The sequence below is a fragment of the Phoca vitulina genome, unplaced genomic scaffold, assembly GCF_004348235.1.
Source record: "Phoca vitulina isolate PV1807 unplaced genomic scaffold, GSC_HSeal_1.0 scaffold5, whole genome shotgun sequence".
NCBI classification, from domain to species: Eukaryota; Metazoa; Chordata; class Mammalia; order Carnivora; family Phocidae; genus Phoca; species Phoca vitulina.
This window is the reverse complement of record NW_022589708.1, coordinates 43,677,534-43,698,228: the sequence shown is the minus strand read 5'-3', so window position 1 is coordinate 43,698,228 and position 20,695 is coordinate 43,677,534. Positions and strand designations below refer to the sequence as shown.

Sequence of the window (20,695 nt, the reverse complement as noted above, 5' to 3'; positions counted from 1 at the left end):
TTAGCCCCTTCAGGCTCTTTAGAATGAAACTGGAGTGCTGGTGAAGAGGTGGACACACAGAGGAACGTGTACACGTGGGTGTGAAGCCATTATGCAACTGATAAACAAAGCACAGTCAGGGAAGTAGGATAGGTCTCTTCTTCAGCTGCTAATTCTGCCCTCCAGATGAACTTTTACCATAACTGGTAAATATTTACTGAGGGACCTCTAGCTGAAACATGGCTGACTCCAAAAATCAGTACCAAGCTGCTTCAGAAATGTGTTTATGTCTTCGCGGCGCTCAATACCCACATCTTCTGGAAGTCTGGGGGACACGGCCAGAAGCAGGCCATACATCGGCAGTGAGAGTACATGCAGGCTGGACCCACAGCCTGAATTAATTTTACATCTCTACAGACAGCAGCCGTGATAGACTGCATATCCCCCTTACAGTTCATGCCCTCTCCTATAGGTTAAAATCACTCACCTTACAGTTTGGTGAAAATATAGGAATCTCCTTCCTTAATTTGTCCTTTGTTTACAATGACACTACATAGGAGCTGTCGTTTATGAAGACAATCCAGTTGAAGTGACATTGCCTCTTTGTAATTATTTTGTTGACTGTCTTTAATTTTCCGTGGACTCCTAAGCTCGCTCTTTCTCTCCTTTGCCGTGGATACTTTTGGCATAGATGCACTATTTTCCAGTGTCCCCATACCACATCCCAGCAGAGTTTTGCTCTTCTGACCATATCATCCAGCTGATCTCTATGGAAAAGGTTAGTGCTTCTCCTCCCCTTCATTAAGCAGGCAAGAAATTAAATCTGTGTATTCTATAATACATAGGTTTAGCAATAACTTTTCTAGAGTGTTTCTAAAAAGCATGACCATATGAAATATAATGGAAGTTGAAACACAGAAGTTAAACCTTCTGGAGATAATGTTTAGAATGACAATAATAACTCCCATTGCTCTGTGATTGCAAAGTCCCTGGATGGAAGTTTGTCATCAAAACTGGAAGACCCTGGCACAATTTGAGGTAAAACCTTCATGTCACAATCCAGACTGTTAACTGAGCTACTTGTTATTATCTTTCCTTTTTGAAGATCTAAGCAGAGGTTTCATGCAGGGTTACACTGTAATTGGGCCTCAGGAAAAAAAAAAAAAAGGCCAATACCCTTCTTTCTTCTCCTGTACCTTCATCCTGGGTACAGTGAAAACATTCCCAAACTCCTGTTCCTTATGATGCCAGCCCTGTGACCTACCATCTGGCGTCACATATTTCTTCTAAAGATGATCTGGGGAGCTTCTGTGCTATTCCTCCCTTGAAAATAATACTTACGAACTTCTCAGATGTCTCAATTGCTCTGGGCCTGCTTCCCAGGTGTTTTGTAAAAATTGATCTGGAAGAATAGTTAGATTATATACCTCCCAAACCTATTTTTTCTTTAGACAAGGAAAACAATTTTATACAATAGATGGTACACTGAGCAGAGCCAGGAAATTTGGATTCCATTCTCTGAGTTGCTGCTAGGTTACTGTGTGACTTTAGGTAAGTAATCACACCTCTCTGTTTCAAATTTCCTATAAATACACCCCTACATACTACATGGACTTATATGCATTAAATGGCTTACCTAATATCTGTCATTAACAGACACTGAATAATGATACACAGGTGACTTTGATAATTATTTATTGCATGATCTCACTGAAGGTTAGTAATAATTTTCATTTACTGCAAGACTTCTCTCCTTGTAGTCTTACCTCTTTATAAAGTGTGAGCATGCTTGTAAATGTATGTCAGGATACTATCTTCAAACTTTGTCCATTTATCAAACATACTCTAAAACTTTAAAAATATTTGAAGTGCTGTGTTTTCCAGGTAACTTTTATAATTGAGCCATTTGAAGTATTTTAGTAACAGTATGGTATCCACAAGTTTCATATAATTAATATGTACACAGATATTTAAACCTATTTTGAATCATAGTTCTATAAATGTTTTAATTAATTGATGATTGTAAATAAGTATAAATTTAGAATATGACCTTATTTTAAGATTATTCCATTTTTGCTTATTAATATATGAAATTAGCGATCCTTTTAGATGACTTAGATGTATGTGTGTATATTTATGATGGATATATTATATATATGTAAGTGTAAATCCTATAAAATATAGGAATATAATATATAGTATAATGTAAAATAATTATAAATATGTAATTAAATATGTTTTTATATATAACATATTTTAACAATACATTCTTTTGTAAATATAAATTACATATGTATACACATTACATTATATATATATATATATATATATATATATATATATGGAATGTATGTGTGTATGCACACACACACACACACATTCTTTGTCTGATCCAACAATCAAGACTGAGAAATGATCACATTTATAAAACCAGTACAATATTTGAAAAATAATAAAATCGACCATTTATTGCATGTCAGTAATGTTTTGAACATGCTACTGGGTGCTTTACATGTGTATTTGCTTACTCTTCATAACAGTTTTATAATGTAGGGTATTATTATTTCAATTTTACAGCTGTAAGTTACATGCTTATCAGTATCTGTGGCCCCTATCCATGGCCTCCAAAGTGCATGTTCTTTCTACTCTGGTACACCCTTCTCACCTGAATGGATGGATCTAGGGCCTATATACATTTAAATGTATTTCAAGCCAACAAATGTTTATCACTCATCTACAGTAAGAAAAACATTGGAGGCCTAGATTTGCTATATGATAACTTTTTGAAGTAAAAACTTCTTTAGTCAATTACTATGTTCTAAACAGATATATATACAGAAACACAAACTCCTCTGTGTTTGGCCAGCTTCACTCTTCTTACGACTTGCAGACTTAGAATATATTATGTGTGTAGATATATTGTGTGTACTTGAAAGTCCTGAAAAGTTCTAAGTAATTTTATGGATTGCCTAGTTAACCCTCATTTTATATATTAGTTGAGAGCAAGAGAAGTGGTGCATAACTAATTCAAATCTTAAAAATACTCCTATTTCTTGGAATAGCAGACTTTGGCCTCGGGATCAGCTCTGAATTTAGAGGATAACTTAGAAAAAGAGCAGTTATTTTCTCTTATCATCTATGACTTCCAAAAGCCTTGATCTTAAACATTGCCATAAGTGCCAGTTAGTTACTTTATATTATTTTATTTTTCCAATTTACAAATATATTTAAGAAACAGTACTGCAGGGGCTCCCCCTTATTTGCAGGGCAGACGTTCCAAGACCTCCAGGGGATGCCTGAAAGCCCACATGGTACCGAATGCTGTTTCTCCTATACATACAGACCTGTGATAAAGCTTAATTTATAAGTGAGGTACAGTACAAGATGAAAAATCACTAACAGTAAAGTAGAGCAATTTTAACAATATACTGTAATAAAAGTTATGTGAATGTGGCCTTTCTCTCTCAAAACATCTTACTCACCCTTCTTGTGATGATAAGAGATGATAAAATGGCCACATGATAAGATGAGGTGAGGGAATAACGCGGGCACTGTGACTAGCGTTAAGCTATTATTGGCCTTCCGATCACACGTCAGAAGGAGGATCATCTGCTTCTAAACCACAGTTGCCCGTGGGTAACTAAAACCCCTGGAAGCAAAACTGAAGGAAAGGTGGGGGGTGGGGTGTGATAATTTAGATAAATTGTTGTTCAAGTATATCAAACTTAAAAAAAAAAATAAGCCTACATTGCATTTTCCCTACACAACTCAGAGATTGTGAGGCTAATAGAAAATTAGCATATTGGTTCTTTTGCTAAAAAAGCTGTATAATTGCTTTAGTAAATAAATATACTATTTAAACTACTTGTACAAAAGGACGCAATTAAGATAATTTACTATAATACAGACTTGTATTCTAAAACAGTTAACAGTCAACTGTGCAATTTATGTGACTTTAGTCGATACTAACTAGTACGTTCTCTTTGTTTTAGAAAACTGTGTGTAAATAAATGGATCTTACATTTCTCCTCTTTCCCCACATATTCCAATAGGAAGGGTAGAGTAGGGTAGAACAGTTAGGTAGGGTAGAACAGTTCTTTAGTTTCAGAACTTAATTAGCCTCACTTTAACAGGGATAAGTATAGCTGGGCGAAGTCATCAGAAAACCCCAGGCCTAATTTTAGCTCACATTTTCAACTTTCGCTCCTGATCCTCAAAATAAATTTTAAAAGTCATTTCCAACTCATTTAAATTTCACATTCTTTCTTCTCACTTCTGGTAGAGGTGATAATGAGCAGTGAAATCATCAAAAGAAAGGTAGTAGGATTGAGGAGGAGACAAAATGAAAGGCGTGGAAAATCCATAAAGTGGATCAGCAGTCGCTGAATAATGAACAGTTAACTGAAGGCAGTTTATTGATGACATGTATGCCTTACTTCCTGGAATCGGACCCTGGGAGACTTGAAAGAAGGGAGAGGTATGGGCTGTGAGAGGATAAAGTAATCACAAGCCCTGTAAATTAGCATAGAAATTAGGTCAGGGGCAAAACAACTCCACTGAAGGAGAGAAATCATTTTACGTTTTATTGTAGGGCACTGATCCCATGCCCTGTGTTCTTCAGATACCAATTCTTCACTCACAAGCTGAAGTGTTACATTTGGAAAAGCTTCATGAAAATTTGTGCGCAGGTCGTGTTTTTACACAGATCGACAGATCTTTTGCCTGGCTTTATAACATCTCTTTTTATCTGATTCTTTGAATCTAAGGTAGGATTGTTAAAGCCTGTGTGACCGTTCTGATCTCAGTGTGTATGGTATATGAAAGCACTGAGCTAGTATTGCAGGGTCAAAGAAAGGCTCTTTCAGTGACGTAAAAAGTCAACATTTTCACGGGGTAGAACTCTGATCACTAACTTCTTCTTTCTGGATATCTTTTTAGGAAGAGGCGAGAGAGTGCTGACCTCAATCTCATTTACTGCTAACATCTACCAATTACTGAGCATGTAACTTTTGCCAGGTGCACGGTGAGCATTAGTTCTGATCTTCACAAGCACCCTGAAAGTTAATGATGACCCCATTTTAAAGATACAGAATCTGAGAATTTCAGAGGGTAAGTAGGTTGCCTGAGGTTACACAGCTGGGAAGTGGCCAAGCTAGGACTGAACAGGAAAAATTTGAGGTAGTTTACTGTAATGTTGGTGAAAATTTCTCCTATATATTCACTGAAATAAGCACACATATTGAATATTGAATATGTACGCATTATAAACAATGCATAGAATGTGATAGCAACAGAATCATTGAAAAATACCAAACTTGTAGAAAAATTGAACAATTACTGATGAAATGTAAATGTCATATTTATGAAATAACATATTTTCTTCTTTATTCAGATTATCAAGAAAAGGAATTCGATTTTATAAATGAATTTTCATTAATGGTTTGGAGTTATATGCCAATAAGACATTTATTTGGTGAAAGTAATATGCTTCTTGATAATGAAATCATAAATATCCTAAAGGCTATCTAATTCTTAATTATAGATATTTAAATCTGATCAAGTTGGTATCAACTTTATTTAAAATACAATATTAGTAAATATATTTTTTTCTCCCCTTTATGTGTAAATAAATTCATTAACTAGATTTTAGTGAGGCATCACTAATAATAATTAGCTTTTAATGACAAAATTGTATTACTAATTTTATTTTAAATATTTGTATGTGCCTTTAGGATTTAAAATAAGACAAATGTAGATAAGGTGACTATTACTAGATTAATATTTGATCTTATCCAGAATTTAGATTTTGTGCTATTTAACACTCACAAAGGAGAAAAGAAAGCTAGAAAGAAAAAAAAGCATAAAAAGAAAAAAAAAGATCGATTTGTATGGGAAACAAACTTTTTCCATGGTATTTTTCTCTCAATGAAAAGGATTTAAAATGCCTCGAATGTGCCATAAGCATGACATATATTCTCTATAGAAGCAATTTTTTTATTCTAAAAGAGGAAATATATGACGTGTTTTCTTGAAACAAAAAAAATATTGCCACTTCCGTATTCCAATACATTAAAAAAAAAAAACACCCAAATCTATTAGAGTCCGGTCAGAGCTTGTTAAATGATTAAGTAATGATCGTAAAAGGCATTTGACACACAACCTTTACTAGTCATAAAGCCAAGAAACCTGAGATAGCCTTGCTAGCTGCGAGCGTGAATATTTTAGCATTTTTGTGGTATTTCTGGATCAAGATTGATTCCAGGTGCCATCTCCACATATCCGTGTATATGTAAGAGAAGCTCTTCTAGGCTGGACATGGACAGATCCTTGGAGTCTGGATCACCGCCAGTCTGGCTCTGTGAGGTGTGACACTGCAGCCTACAGTTAACCTCTTAATAGTAGTCAAAGCAGCAGTGACTTTTTTTTTCCTTTTCTTTTTTTTCTTTTTTTTTGTAAAAGGACAGATTTTCACTTCCACTTACTGTTAATCAAAAAATGTTAGCTCTCTTGAGTCACCTTTATATTTTTCCCTCCAATAGATTTTGGCAAGAAGACAACCTATTCCTTAGACGTCATGAGATGCTGAAGGATGGCAGAAACAACATAGAAGGTACTAGACTCTTTTTATTGTCGTTGCTTTTGGTTATTTAGAGCCCACTTTCCTTGACTTTACATGTTCAGAGTCCACTTTTCCCAACTCTGTGACGCTACACTTAAGTATGTTTTGTATCTAATACCTCTGACCTATATTGACTTTGTTGGATTTCCTCTTCTCACCGTTTAACTATACGTTTCTCCAAAGATTCTATTTCCTTCTAGTCACTCACTGGGGAGCCCTTCCATTATAATTGTAGTCATCTCTTTCTATATTTAGGCTTCCCAATGCCCCTAAATTCTACACGTCCAAAACTGTTCCTGTCACCTGAAGTCATCTATGGTTGAAAATGCCTTTCTCCCAGGTGACACCTAAGTTCCTCCCTGACGATACTTGCTCCTTCTTATTCAAAGTGGCCTGTTTCTAGGTCAAATAATGTAACATGTGACAGTGCTTCTAGCACAGAACAGAAATATCCATGCTTATAAACACTAATTACTGAAGGGTAGTTTGTAAATATTATGAAACCAATAACTAATCTTGCCATTTGTTGACGGAAGGCAGAACTGAGGTGCCCAGTTTTGTTTTCACCCTATCAATACATACAGAGCTGACTGTTGCTGAAACATAGCAGATACAGAAGTTTGAAGAAATCACCCAGCAGTACAGAGCATTGTTGCCTGAGAAAAGTCAGCAGCCTACCTCACAAGAGGCCCCAGAGAGTTGAATTGGAGTAGGAAGGATATAATAACAGCCACTGGTTTTTGAGCATTCACTGGACTAAGATAGACAGTTGACCCTGGATCAACACAGGGGTTCAGGGGCTGACCCTCCACGCAGTCGAAAATGCACATATAACTTAACTACTAATGACCTTACCAATAAGCATAAAAAATCAATTAACACATATTTTGTATATGTATTATATACTGTATTCTTACAATAAAGTAAGATAGAGAAAATAAAATGTCATTAAGATAATCATAAGGAAGAGAAAATACATTTACACTATACCGTACTCTATTTATTGAAAACATCTGCATATAAGTGGACCTATGCAGTTCAATCCCATGTTGTTCAAGGGCCAACTGTATATATATATATATATATATATATATATATATATATATATGCATATTCACATATATAGACACACACATATTTATATGTATGTATGTGTATGTGTGTGCTGTATATAAATTCTCACAATAGCCCTATCAATAGGAATTATTGTTTCCAATTTAAAAATGGGGACATTACAGCTTAAAGCTTTATGTACATTATCCAAGATCACATAGCCATGTTTAAAGAGTTTTTCTTTTCTTTTTAAGTCATCTCTACATGGCGCTTGAACTTACAACCCCGAGATCAAGAGTTGCATGCTCTACTGACTGAGCCAACAAGGCACCCCCACAGAGCCATGTTAAAAACCTTCCAAACATTATCTTAATTCAGGCACTATATATTACTAGGCTATATAGTTGCACAGGCTGAAAAATCTAATTTGGGGAAGGAGGAGAGACAGAGTATTTTAAAATCTCAGGCTTAACTCATATTGACCCAGCCTGACTATATGTCCCAATTTCCTAAGTCTGTTTTAGCCTGTTGTCTCAGAGCATCAATAATACTCTCTTTTACTCTAAAATACTGTGGTTTAGATAATGAAATAGAAGGCCAACTTAAGTGAGCCATATTTACAAGATTGGTATAGAAGCTCGATGTGCAATGAAAATATAACTGTTACAAAGACTTTCATACTTCTGTGGCATGGTCAGTGCATTCTTTTCTGAAGACAGATCTAAGTGGGGAACAAAAGAACTAGGAGAATCAAACTATAACGTGAATCAAATGTTTATTCACAGCAGGCTGATGGAAATGGGATACCACAGCCATTTGGCTTCAGTTCCGGGTCACGGCTCAGTAGTTCGATGCATACTTCCTCTGGGATGCTCCCTTTATTGTTTCCAAAGCTGGCTGGTCTCTCTGCTGATGAACACATGCTTTAAAAAACAAAACAAAACAAAACATAGATACCTTACTCAGGGTATGACGAGAAGCCTGATGTCTGGGAACCATTCTACTTTCATTAGTGAGCAGTTTCATGCTTCTGCTCTGATTGTGTGATCGGCAAGAGGGCGTTTTACCTTATGGCCAGGGTATAGAAGGGCATTTCACTGTAGCCTGTAGGTAGGGACAAGGGGACCACATTGTGCCTTTGAGCCTAGGCTTTGCGGTCAGACGGACCTGGCTTCAATTCCCAGTTCTCCCAGTTACCGGTGGAGTACCCTTGAGTTTTACTTAGAATTGTGAAGACTCAGTTTTTCCATTTGATAAAAATGGTTGAAAATTTTCCACACTTGCCATTTGCCAGGCACTGTCATGGGAACATTACCAGTATTAAAGTATCTAATCTTCATGCCAATCCTATAAGCTAGGAATTGTTAAAGGTCACTATTTTAATAGGAGGTATAAAGAGGGTCGGTAACTTGCCCCAGATCACACAGCCGGTAGTGGAGGAGCTGAGATTGGAAATGAGGCAGTGGGCCTTCAGAACCTACACTCCCTGACCCCCCTGTACTTCGTCCAATAACACAGGATTGAGAGCACTTACTTACTAGTGGTACGTATTTAAATGAGAGGATTCATTTAGAGCATGTCACAGTCCCTGGCACAGAGTAAGGATCAATCAATGCTAACTGTAAAAATTGTAGTTCCATTAACTCCTTTCCTTCTCCTTCCCATCCTTCATTTTCACTCAAATTAGATCATGGTTCTTTTTATTTCCCACGCCACATAATTATCACTGTTTCTATACCTTATTCTTCAATAGAAAGTCCTATATTGTCTGCTTCACTTTTTTCAAAACATGCTTATTCTTCACAGTCCAGTGCATGGGACCTTTTTCATTCTACTTTGTTGGTGCCTTCATCCATGTCAATTTTGATTCCTATGAGTTTTATTGTAATTAGATTGTTGGGATAAGTTATGACCATTTTGCATGTCTCCACACATTCTTCTATATCACTTTTGGACAGAATAGAATTTACTCATGTAGGTTTGCCATGTGGATATACACATTTTACTTATTTCAATATTTCATATAAATATCTTTTCAATGAAGCATCCTTTATCCACAACTTTGCCAACATTTAGATTATTTAGTATGTTACTAAATATTGGATATGTGTTTTATTTTATTTTTTAAAAAATATTTTATTTATTTATTTGTCGGAGAGAGAGAAAACACAAGCAGGGAGAGCTGCAGGCAGAGGGAGAAGCAGGCTCCTGGAACCTGTTGTGGGACTCAATCCCAGTACCCTGGGATCAAGACCTGAGCCGAAGGCAGATGCTTAACTGACTGAGCCACCCAGGCATCCCTGGATATGTGTTTTAAATGGGATGTAAAATGTAAGGTTTTCTGGTATGTTTCAGTAAATCTATCTTAAGAATTTTTTGGTAGTTTATGATAGCACCAGTAGGGTATGAGGGTACTCATTTGTCTACAGTGATATCACTACTAGATAACATACATATTTTTCATTTATTTCTAATATGATAGTTCCAAATAGAATTTATTATTGTTTTTATTGGAATGGTAATAATTTGAGCAAATAGAAAATTTCTTTTATGTTTTTCATTTTGGGGGGAATTGGTAGTTTTTCTTATTGCTTTATAGATTTTATTATACAATAGGGGTCATGGTGCCATTTTTTTCTTTCAAATGTTTGGTAAATTTCTTAATTATTTGCTCTGTCTTGACTTGTATTTCCCAATTAAATAACAAGCTCCGTATATATCATGGTTCACACAGACTGGGCAAATAGTTAATGTTCAACTAATAATTTTTAAATGGCTAAAAGCACTAATCTCTTAGATTTTAATTATTTATTAGATATTTTAAAATGTCTTTAAGTTTCACTAGCAACACAGATAGTAAATTTCTAAACACAGGAGACTCTGCCTGTTTATGCAGTACTTGTAAGCACTATTTATTTAATTTTAATGAATATAATAATGTGTATTAACATTAATGTACTTTGACTATAATATGTGTTATGTAGTACTCTAATGTGAGCATACACAGTGTAATTAATATTCCTTTACCGGAGTTAAAGTGTAATGTGGCTAACTCTGTTTACTGAAGGAATATGAAATTCTTTCCTTCAAAATTCAATATAGGAAGTGTCATATTCTCATTTTTGTCTCTGCTGGATGGGACCTCCTAGCATCCAGAGACGGTTGGTCCCGTGAGATCTGCTAATCCATTTGTTCCTTTCCTTGGTCAATAAATTCTTCCCTAGAGTTCAGCAAAATGAGTAATGTAAAGATACTTTGCTCCTCCAGGGAAAATGTTTCCTTTTTTTCTTTGCTTTGATACACTGTTCTTTTCATTTTTGGCTGTAGTTTAAAACATGAGGGAGAGCAGTAAATGACCAACTGAATGAAAATGAAAACTTAAGAGTTGCTGCCCCAGTAGAGTAAATGCCTTTGGGTAAGGAGTGACTCTCTTTTATTCCTCCTGTGGTCTATGGTGTATTTTTCTTATCTGCAAAGTACAGAAAATAACACTTTTCTCTGATGTGCAGATTAACTAAAAATGTGTCTATAAAGAGCTTAAATTTCTGAAGCAAAAAAAAAAAGTTCTTTTTTCACTCTTAGGGTTCAAGTAGTCTTCAATCCCAAATCTTGATAGATAAAGCTATCATCAGAGCATTACAGAAGAATCCTGCAGTAATCTTTTGCAGTGTCGATTAGTTTTCACTATTGTCTCTTTCTACCCTCCCCTACTTCTCCCATTTATCTGGCTTGTATTTCCACTGCATAAGAGAAAAAATGTCTTGTTTCTAAACATCAAACATATCATTAGTAAGTCAGTAACTGGGATATGTCAGTCAACATACAGATATTTCACATGACAAAAGTATTATATATCGTAGTAGAGCTATTTTCCATTACAGCAGAATTTGAGACTTTGATTTTTAATTTGAGATGATAAGCATTGCAGAAATGTGAACTCACTGCTGGCTAAATCTGGACTTTATGACAGGTAGTATGTTCTATAATCTAATATTGAGGGTGTATATAAACTACTACTATTGATAGGAATTAAAAAACTGTATTGATCGGGGTGCCTGGGTGGCTCAGTCAGTTAAGTGTCTGCCTTTAGCTCAGGTCATGATCTCAGGGTCCTGGGAATGAGCCTCACATTGGGCTCCATGCTCAGTGGGGAGTCTGCTTCTCCTTCTCCCTCTCCCCCTTCTCACCCCCCAACTTGTGCTTTCTTTCAGTCTCTCTCAAATAAATAAATAAAATATTGTGTAAAAAAAAAAAAAAACCCTGTATTGATCTTATGCTTCAATAAAGTCTTGTTGACAATCATAGAAATAATTAGATGCTGTTATTATTCCAGTTACAGATAAGGAAACTGAGACACAATGAATATATTAGCCAAATTAGGCAAGGTCATGCTGCAGTAACAAATTAATCCCAAGCTCTCAGCAGCTTCACACAACCAAGATTTATTTCTTGCTTATATTACATGTCCACTGTTGGTCTCCATGTATTATTACTCAGGACCAAGTTGATCGAATTTCCATTGCTTATGACCCCTCCATCCCATTTCTTAACTTTGAGGGACACTATATTGGGAAGGAGAAAACATGGAGAACTCATGCTGATCTCTGCCCTACTATGCATGTATCTTTTCCACTCATAGGCCGTTGGCCAGAACTCATCACATCTCTTGCTCATTTGTAAGAGATAGAGGAAATACAGTCCTTCCTTGTGCTTAGGAAGGAGAATAGAATCAGATTTAAAACCTTAGAATAATTTCAACAAATTTTAAGTAGCTTGTCCATGGTCCAATAACTTGTAAATAATGGAACTGGAATTTAAATCCAGACAAACTGGCTCCAGACCCTGTACTCTTAACAGCCTCACTATTGTTAATATCTGATAATACCTGATGTCATTTTATGACCTCCACTCTTGCTCCAAATTATATACTTATTGACTTATTTTGGAATCATTTATTCCAAATATCCATTGCTTTAAAAATTAATAAAGAAATGGCTTCTTAAAAAATCATAGATTTACTCTTACCTACTATACCTCCATAGGTGACTACAGCTATTGAGCGTATTCTCAAATAAATATTATATATATGTAAATTTTGTATATAAGTATCAGATATAATTAACATATAAATATGTATGATATTTACAACAAACAGTAATCACTGAGACTGTTCCAATGTCTGTCTGACCTACCTGATATTTTAAAGAGGTGTACCTTAATTGCTCATTCTCTTCAGATCCTTAAATGTCAATCTATATCTGTTACTTTGTAAGGTTACTGGTCAAGAAGGAGGACAAAGCATTCAGGACAGTCTACCCATATCCTGGGGCCATCGAAATTCTTTTTTTCTCAGTCTACAAAGAAAACAATATTTTAGTAACTCTAAGCCTGCGCAAACTCTGCCGAGTGTCCTAAGTAAACAACAGATGAATTTCAGTTTTTCTTTATTATAATTTACATAGACTCTGCAAAAGCTATAAATGCTGAGATTTGATTTTCCTATCCATACCTTTAGTCTAGTCAAGGAAAACAAAAAACTGAGCACACATTAGATTTCAGAATATCTTCTTGTTATTGCCTGCTCAACAGCAAATAATATGAGGATCATAAAGTCTTAAAGAAGATGCTGAATTTCTTGTGGGAATGGATAAAAGTGCTCCCTGGTGTGTTAAACTCATTCTAAAGTGTGACAAGGGGAAAGAAAGACATTTTATTGTCAAGGGAATTTATGTGTAGATAAGGTTACAAATTTGTATGGGCCTGCTAGAAAAAGTATGTGCAACAATGAAATAAAGAATTTAGAATATTGAAGGTCCTGATTTTTTGTGCTTAGAGATTGGTGTCTTTCTTTTGATTTGGATTAAATTGTAACTCATTCTTTTTTTTTTTTTTTTTTTTTAAAGATCTTATTTATTTATTTGACAGAGAGAGACACAGTGAGAGAGGGAACACAAGCAAGGGAAGTGAGAGAGGGAGAAGCAGGCTTCCCGCGGAGCAGGGAGCCCGATGCGGGGCTCGATCCCAGGACCCCAGGATCACGACCTGAGCCGAAGGCAGATGCTTAACGACTGAACCACCCAGGTGCCCCTAAATTGTAACTCATTCTAATTAATTATTTTATTACTCTGTCAGAAAAATATTGAAATCATTGACAACAATATAATACCAAAAAAAAAAAAAAAAGTCCAGCCAGGAAAACAAACAAACAAACCCCCCGCCCGCAAAAAAAAAAAAAATTTAATAAAACCCTTTAACAATACAAATAGAATAAATGTAGGTAAGCTCAGACGTGGTTGTCTTGTACATTTTGCAAAGTTAGAATTATCCATTAGATTTATACACATTTAGATGCTTTAGGGCCTGATTCATGTTATAAACCTCTCACTTTATATATAGGGAAAACTGGGCTCAGAAAGGTGAAGGTCATGCCTCTAAATGTCTCACTAATGGCAAGGTAGAAGAAGTGAATTCTATTTACAGTTATCTTACATTGTTACATATTTGTCTTTTATCTTTCATTGAATTACAGTTCTGATAAATTTTCAATTGTGGATATTATGATCTGTTATAATTATAGACGAAGATGCCTACTACAAATTTCTTAAGTTTCATGGAATAAGCAACAACAGCATTGAGGCAATGCAGAAGTAACCTTATATCAGCATATAGTGAATTAGGCCCTGATTAACAACATTATAATGAATTTAGTTGTGACTTTAGAAGGCTGAATTGGCTTTTCACCTTCTTATTCCACATAAGGATATTGCATATTACATATTCCTTCTATTCCACATACTCCTTCAATACTATTTTAGTCAACTCAAAGAAGAAATCCTTTTTTCTTATAGGGTCTATGAGATTATGAAATGAACAATTACATAAAATAGCTTTTTATTGCAAAAATTAGTGTAATTACAAGCTTTTACTTTTTTGTATCAAAGCATTTTTAATGGTAGTTCAAAGTTTTGTTTTTGTAATATTTATTTCAATATCTCTTAGTACTACATTCCTTCAGAGAAATTATTTGCATTGTTCCAAAACAACACAGGACAGGAGGAAGTCTTTCTATTCTTATCAGTCAGCAATTAATATATAACAATAGCTAAAACAGATCTAAAATATTAATAACATATTGAAATTTATCTCTACCTGCTCATAGATTTCTAATCTTCTTTCTCTGAGTCTGCTATAAACTAGTCCCACTTTTGGCTGGCGTAGAATCCTGTAGGATAGCATAGAATCCTGAATTAACAGGAACAAGATGTGGACTTTAATTCTCTCTAACCATTTCTATGATCTTAACCAGATTATTGACATTCTTCTGTGTCTCAGTTTTATAATTTATTTAAAAATGTGTTGGATTAGAATCTCTAAATTTCATTACTTAAAAATTCTGACTCTGAGAGTTTCTGTAACACCCTTTATAACTTAAATATTGGATAACAGTGAAATATAGAATAGCTTTGTTTTATGAATTGACTACTTTTTCCTTGTATTCCACTAGTTAAAAGACAACTGATCCTTAAATTCACATAGACTTTGGAGTTATTTGGCCAAACTAATCCCATCATACTGTACTAAGTTCATAGTCCTGTACTGAAAACTCACACTGGGTAGCAAGAAGCAACAGGTAGAAAATATAAGATCCTATTTTAATCAAAGGGCCAATAAAGAAATAGAATTAGCTTTATTAGTAATCAGAGAAATTAAAATTAAGACTTCATTGAGATGGTATGTTTATACTTGCTAAATTGGTCAAAATTAAGAAGTCTGACCAAAGCAAGTATGGGTAAACATGAGAATCAGTAGGAATATTCATATACTGCTGGCCTGTTGGTGGTAGATCAATTGATCCCTCCCACCTTAGGAAACAATTTAACACTGTTTAAGGATACTTACATATGTAAAAGAACTGCACTTTTTTTTTAAAAGAAGGGAATTATGAATATACAATCCAGACTAGTCGTTATATCTGAGAGCAAGGCAGGGGATGGCATAAAAAAGGAACAAAGATTGAAAAATCTTGGGGTTTGATCTAGTTAAGTTGGGTAGTGGGTTAATTTATCATTTTTATTCAGAATTTATTTATATGTGACATATTCTTTTGTTTGTATCAAGTACTATGCAGTGTAAACATTATGTGGTAAGTATAACACGTGTACTTTTATAAACTGAATCTCAACTTTTTGCTAAAATTTTTTCTGGAAACTATAAGAAATTTTATGTAAGAATGAGTTAGTTTTTCCCCAAAGGGAAAAAATTATTACTAGGTGATAAACTAACATTCAATGAATTGGTATCAGAGAGCTTCAAGATCTAGTTGTATATAAAAGTGAATAATATTCAGACTGCTGGAAGCAGAGGGATCAAATGATTATAATATCACATGAAGAGCACTTGTAAAGTTTTAATGGAAGCACATAAAAGAAATCCCCATTAAGTCTTAGGGAATCAATGGCATTTAAAAATTAAAAATAAAACAAAAGGAATTTACTAGACAGGAAAAGAAGTAGAGCAAACAGCATGGTCAAAGATGCTCAGGAATACTAAAGCAAAACATTTTGGGGAGAGCAAGTTGCCCAGGGAGTGTGACATTTGGAGGCCATGAAGTAGAGTGGTGGGGATATGTTAATAGAGAGGAAAATCAAGATATGAGAAGTGTGCCCTCCATATTAATACATTTGGATAATAATTGGTAAAGAATTGAGAAAATTTCTGGATGACTATGATTTCTTTCCTTGATAAGTGGGAGCATATTTTATGGGAAAAGGTGACAAATAATCTGTTAAACTTGTTAGGTTTCATATTCCTTATTTGAGAAAGAATGACAAGCAAGAGTACTTAGACATGCAGGCCAGTTTCTGGGGAGAGGTGAGACTTAGAGATGTAATTATATTTTTAAAAAATCAGCTTAGAAGTGGCAGGTGAACCATGGACTGGATAAAAACATCTTGGGATAATGGTGAGGGAAATGAGAGAGTCAAAGGCAGAAATCTGGATTATAATAATCAAGAGGCTGCCATAAGAGTCTGAGAAAGAGAAATCAGATTGGTAGGGCTAACAAAAGAGGTAATCATTTCAGTAGGGAATAAAGGGTACTCTTAATAGAGTCCTTAGGTGTTAGACTGTACTGAGCCCTTTACACACTTTATTTCATGCCACACACACCCCCCCACAGTCTTTGAAATACTATGTTATGTTCTTAATTTTTAAAATGAGTTGAATGAAGCAGAAAACAGTTAAATATGGTAATGCCACACATATCTAGTAAGTGTTAACGATGAAGTTGAAAGTCTGTTCTGACTGCAGCTCACACTCTTAAATGCCCCTCTGTACCAGAAGAGATTGAGAGCTGATAATGCCCAAAGCCAAAAATTAATCAAATGGAAATTAATTAGAAAATGAAATCAAGATTGAAAAAGAAGCCATTAGATTTAGTAGTTAGTAAGAGCAAGTTTGATGTATTAGAATGAGGAATCAATTAAATCTTGGGGAATTTATGGAAAAATATTTTTTAAATGTAACTTAGAGGTAAGAGGGTTACAAAGAAATTATAAGACAAAGATGATAGGCAGCAATGATCTGTATAGTTAGACAAACTGAACAATAATGGACAAGTTACTTAATATTTCAGTATCAGTTTTCTCCTCTCTGAAATGTAAATAATCCTCAATTTGTTTTGGATGGGTAAATTGAGCAACATACATAAAATCTGTCACTATGAGCATTGGATAATAGAAGTTTAAATAACATTTGCAATCCCTTCATGTGTGATTTTACTCAGTTCTACTTTTGAAGAATGAGAAGGATAGAAACCAGACCGCAGTAGGCCTATGCCGAGGAGCAGTGGAGAATACGGTAGTGGAGATATGAATGTAGAATATTTTGTAGCATTTGACCGTGAAAAGAATTGCACTAGGGATGTAGTTGAGTGGGATGATGGGAATTAAAAGAAGAAAAGTTTATAGAATAGAGGGAGAGATAAACTGAAGATGGGAAAGTGGATGGCTCAGTGCCTTCAAAGAGGGGGATAGGATAGAGTTGAATCATATGCCTGCAAAAGATTAGATTTGAGTGAATCCCCTGATAACTTGTTTCTTTCCCTTCTTTTTAACCCCTTTGAATAACAGGTATTGGGTCATCTTGCAGTGGAAATTATATTAGACCAATTTGTAGAATATCTGAGGCAGGGTCCTCAGGCAAGTCTCAGGGTCTGCTACAGACTAAAGGTTTGTGTCTTCCCCAAATTCATATGTTGACGTTATTTGGAAGTGTGTGTGTGGGGGAGACTTGGGAGGTAAATAGGGTTGGATTAGGCCTTGAGAGTGGGGCCCTCACGATGGGATCAGTGCCCTTACAAAAAGAGGAGGAGACACGGGATCTCCCTCAGTTTGTGACACCAAGGAAAGTCTGTGTGAAGGGAACTGACCATGTTGGTACCTTAATCTCTGACTTCCATCCTCCAGAACCATGAGAAATAAGTTTTTGTTGTTTAAGCCACCTAGTCTATATGATACTTTTTTTTTTTTAAGATTTTATTTATTTATTTGAGAGAGAGCGAGAGCATGCTCACATGCAGGAGCAGGGGAGGAGGGGCAGAGAGAGAGAGAGGAAAAGCAGACTCCTGGATGAGCAGGGCTGCTATCCCAGGACCCCAGGACCCCGGGGATCATGACCTGAGCCGAAGGCAGATACTTAACCGACTGAGCCACCCAGGCGCCCCTATATGATATTTCATCATAGCAGCTTCAACTGACTGAAACAGTGTCCCAGGGCTTACTTGGTTTACCCATTTGTATAGTGAAGCCATTGGACTGAGAATCCTTGAAATCCTTTCCTGTTACTCTGACTTCAGTTCTGACTGTCTAAAACAGGTTCTTCTTGAATTTAGTGCTTGGCATCTTTTTCTTTGTTCTTAACCTGAAACTAATCCCTAAACTTTTTGGGGGAAAAAATCACAGAAGGCAGCCTGAGGATGTGTGAGAGTGGTTAGGGAGGGGAACTTTCAGTAGTTAGCCTAGGGAAGCCCAGATGTTTATGGGCTAATTATGTACATACCAGGATCAGAACTTTCACTCTGGTTTCTTCTCTTTCTCTTTCTCCCACCTTGTTTCTTTCTTTCCTTTATTTTGTTAAAATAAAAAACAAATGGAGACCAGCCTTGAGAATTCCCTGAGCAGACAAAACCAATTTAGTCATACAAACAAAGCTTAGGTTAGCTTCTTTTCCAAGACTAACGTGACCTGGGTCATTTCTTGCTTGTGCCTCTGGAAATCATCAGGACACTTGAACTCTTTTCCAAAATTGATATGAGGGGACCACTAATCAATTCCCTATCATTTAAGAGAATTCTAATACTATAACCAGTCACTGTGAAGAGTAAACCGCCACTGCTTTCTCACTGTATAAGCTGCTTTATAACAATACGCCCCTGAGCTTCATTCCATGTTTTGGTCTGAGGGCTCTGGGTTCACAAACTGTCTTTTTGGTGTATGCACAAGGAATGTTTACCAATTACTACTTCAGTAATTCATTGGTTTTACTTCAGCAATTTTTAACTTTTGACACTTTCTTTTCATTCCTTCCTTTCTTTCTTCCTTTTTTCCACCTCTCCCACTTCTCAAAATGAAATTAGTAAATAGAAAAAAATAGCTCTTTTTATTCTCTATATTCAAATAAGATAGCTGGACCGTTTTATGGATGAAACATTTTAGATAATTTTGCTTACAGATATTGAATGTTGATTTACTCATGAATTTTTATATTAAAATTTGTCCATTTTTATAAAGAACAGAATAGGAATTCTATAGTACATATCTGACGTGTATTTCTTCACAAGTCATTTGGAAAATTTGAAGGTCAACATCTCACATGATTTCATGGACCCTTTCCAGCTCTAATTTTATGGTTACTGCCTATTGTAAGAGCACTTTCACATACCTTATACTCACATCCCACACAAACCTTAACACATATGCAGTCACACACACACACACACAGACTTCCCACACACATCCACGAGTACATATACCCACATTTCTGCCAATAGATAAAATAAGAATAAGTAGTAATACAAATTTTCTAACAAAATTAGTTTATGACATTTCTGGAAGACATGGTAAACCAAATGTTTTCAAATATATTTTGATTTGAGGAAGAGTTTTAAAGATTCCCCCTTTTTTTTAAAGAAAAGTGTTGAAATCTCAATGTATTTTACATTTCCTATCCCATTAGCTTTTTTCCCAATTATTTCTTAGGAAGAAAGTCTTAACATAATAATGAGTTCTGTATTGTGCTGGAGAAAAGCGAGGTCTATGATACAGTGCTAATATGATACAGCTGAAATGCTTAATACGATAAGTTTTTCATACCATTTCTTATCACATTAACACAGGGACAGCATTCCTCTCCTGGCCAGCTTAGTCTCCCCATTGCCTCCAACTCCTGGAGATTCATGAATATTTAAAAGTTGTGACAAAGCTCTTGTCGACTCTGTGCTATGGCTCAACAGCTGAAGTTGGCTTTCTTTTTTCTTCCAGAAGTTGGATTCTCTCAAGGAAGATTCTGTCACCTGCAGTGGAGCACAGCACCTGCGAGAAAGGGGTAGGCCTTGCCAGATACTTCTCAGAACACAGGAATGAGGACTCTCTGATAGCATTCTGTTGTCATCCAATTGACTACACAGGACCAATGGGCTACAGGCAACACGTCTATCATGTCAGCAGCAAAAGGGGAGGTATGTATGTCCGTAGAGTTTTCTGTTTCTTCATTGCCAAGCTGCTTGCCAACTTGCTTGCGGTTACCAACGTAGCAATTTGACAGTTTACTGTTGATCCCCTTTAAGCTGATAGTTTTGCGTAAGTACTTTGCATAGGCACTAAGGCATTTTGGGTATTTGACTGTGTAATTCTGTATTATACCTGATTCCTTTTCACTGAAAGACAAAAATAACAGCAGTGAATGAATCTGTATTCCCTTGTGACTTCTAATTTGTAAGATTTTCTTTTTGCAAAGTAGACAGAGAAGACATTCATTCAGTACATA

General features: G+C 35.6%; 1 long non-coding RNA gene across 1 annotated transcript in view; it reads left to right on the top strand.

The window, feature by feature from the left end:
• The first annotated feature begins 474 nt into the window (after nt 1-474).
• Nucleotides 475-20,695, top strand: part of LOC116631594 — a 40,130-nt gene continuing 19,909 nt past the window's right edge. Inside the window, exons 1-4 of the long non-coding RNA XR_004299217.1 lie at nt 475-757; nt 4,918-5,002; nt 6,519-6,589; nt 20,191-20,387. This is a non-coding gene — a long non-coding RNA (uncharacterized LOC116631594). The remainder of the gene's footprint in view (nt 758-4,917; nt 5,003-6,518; nt 6,590-20,190; nt 20,388-20,695) is intronic.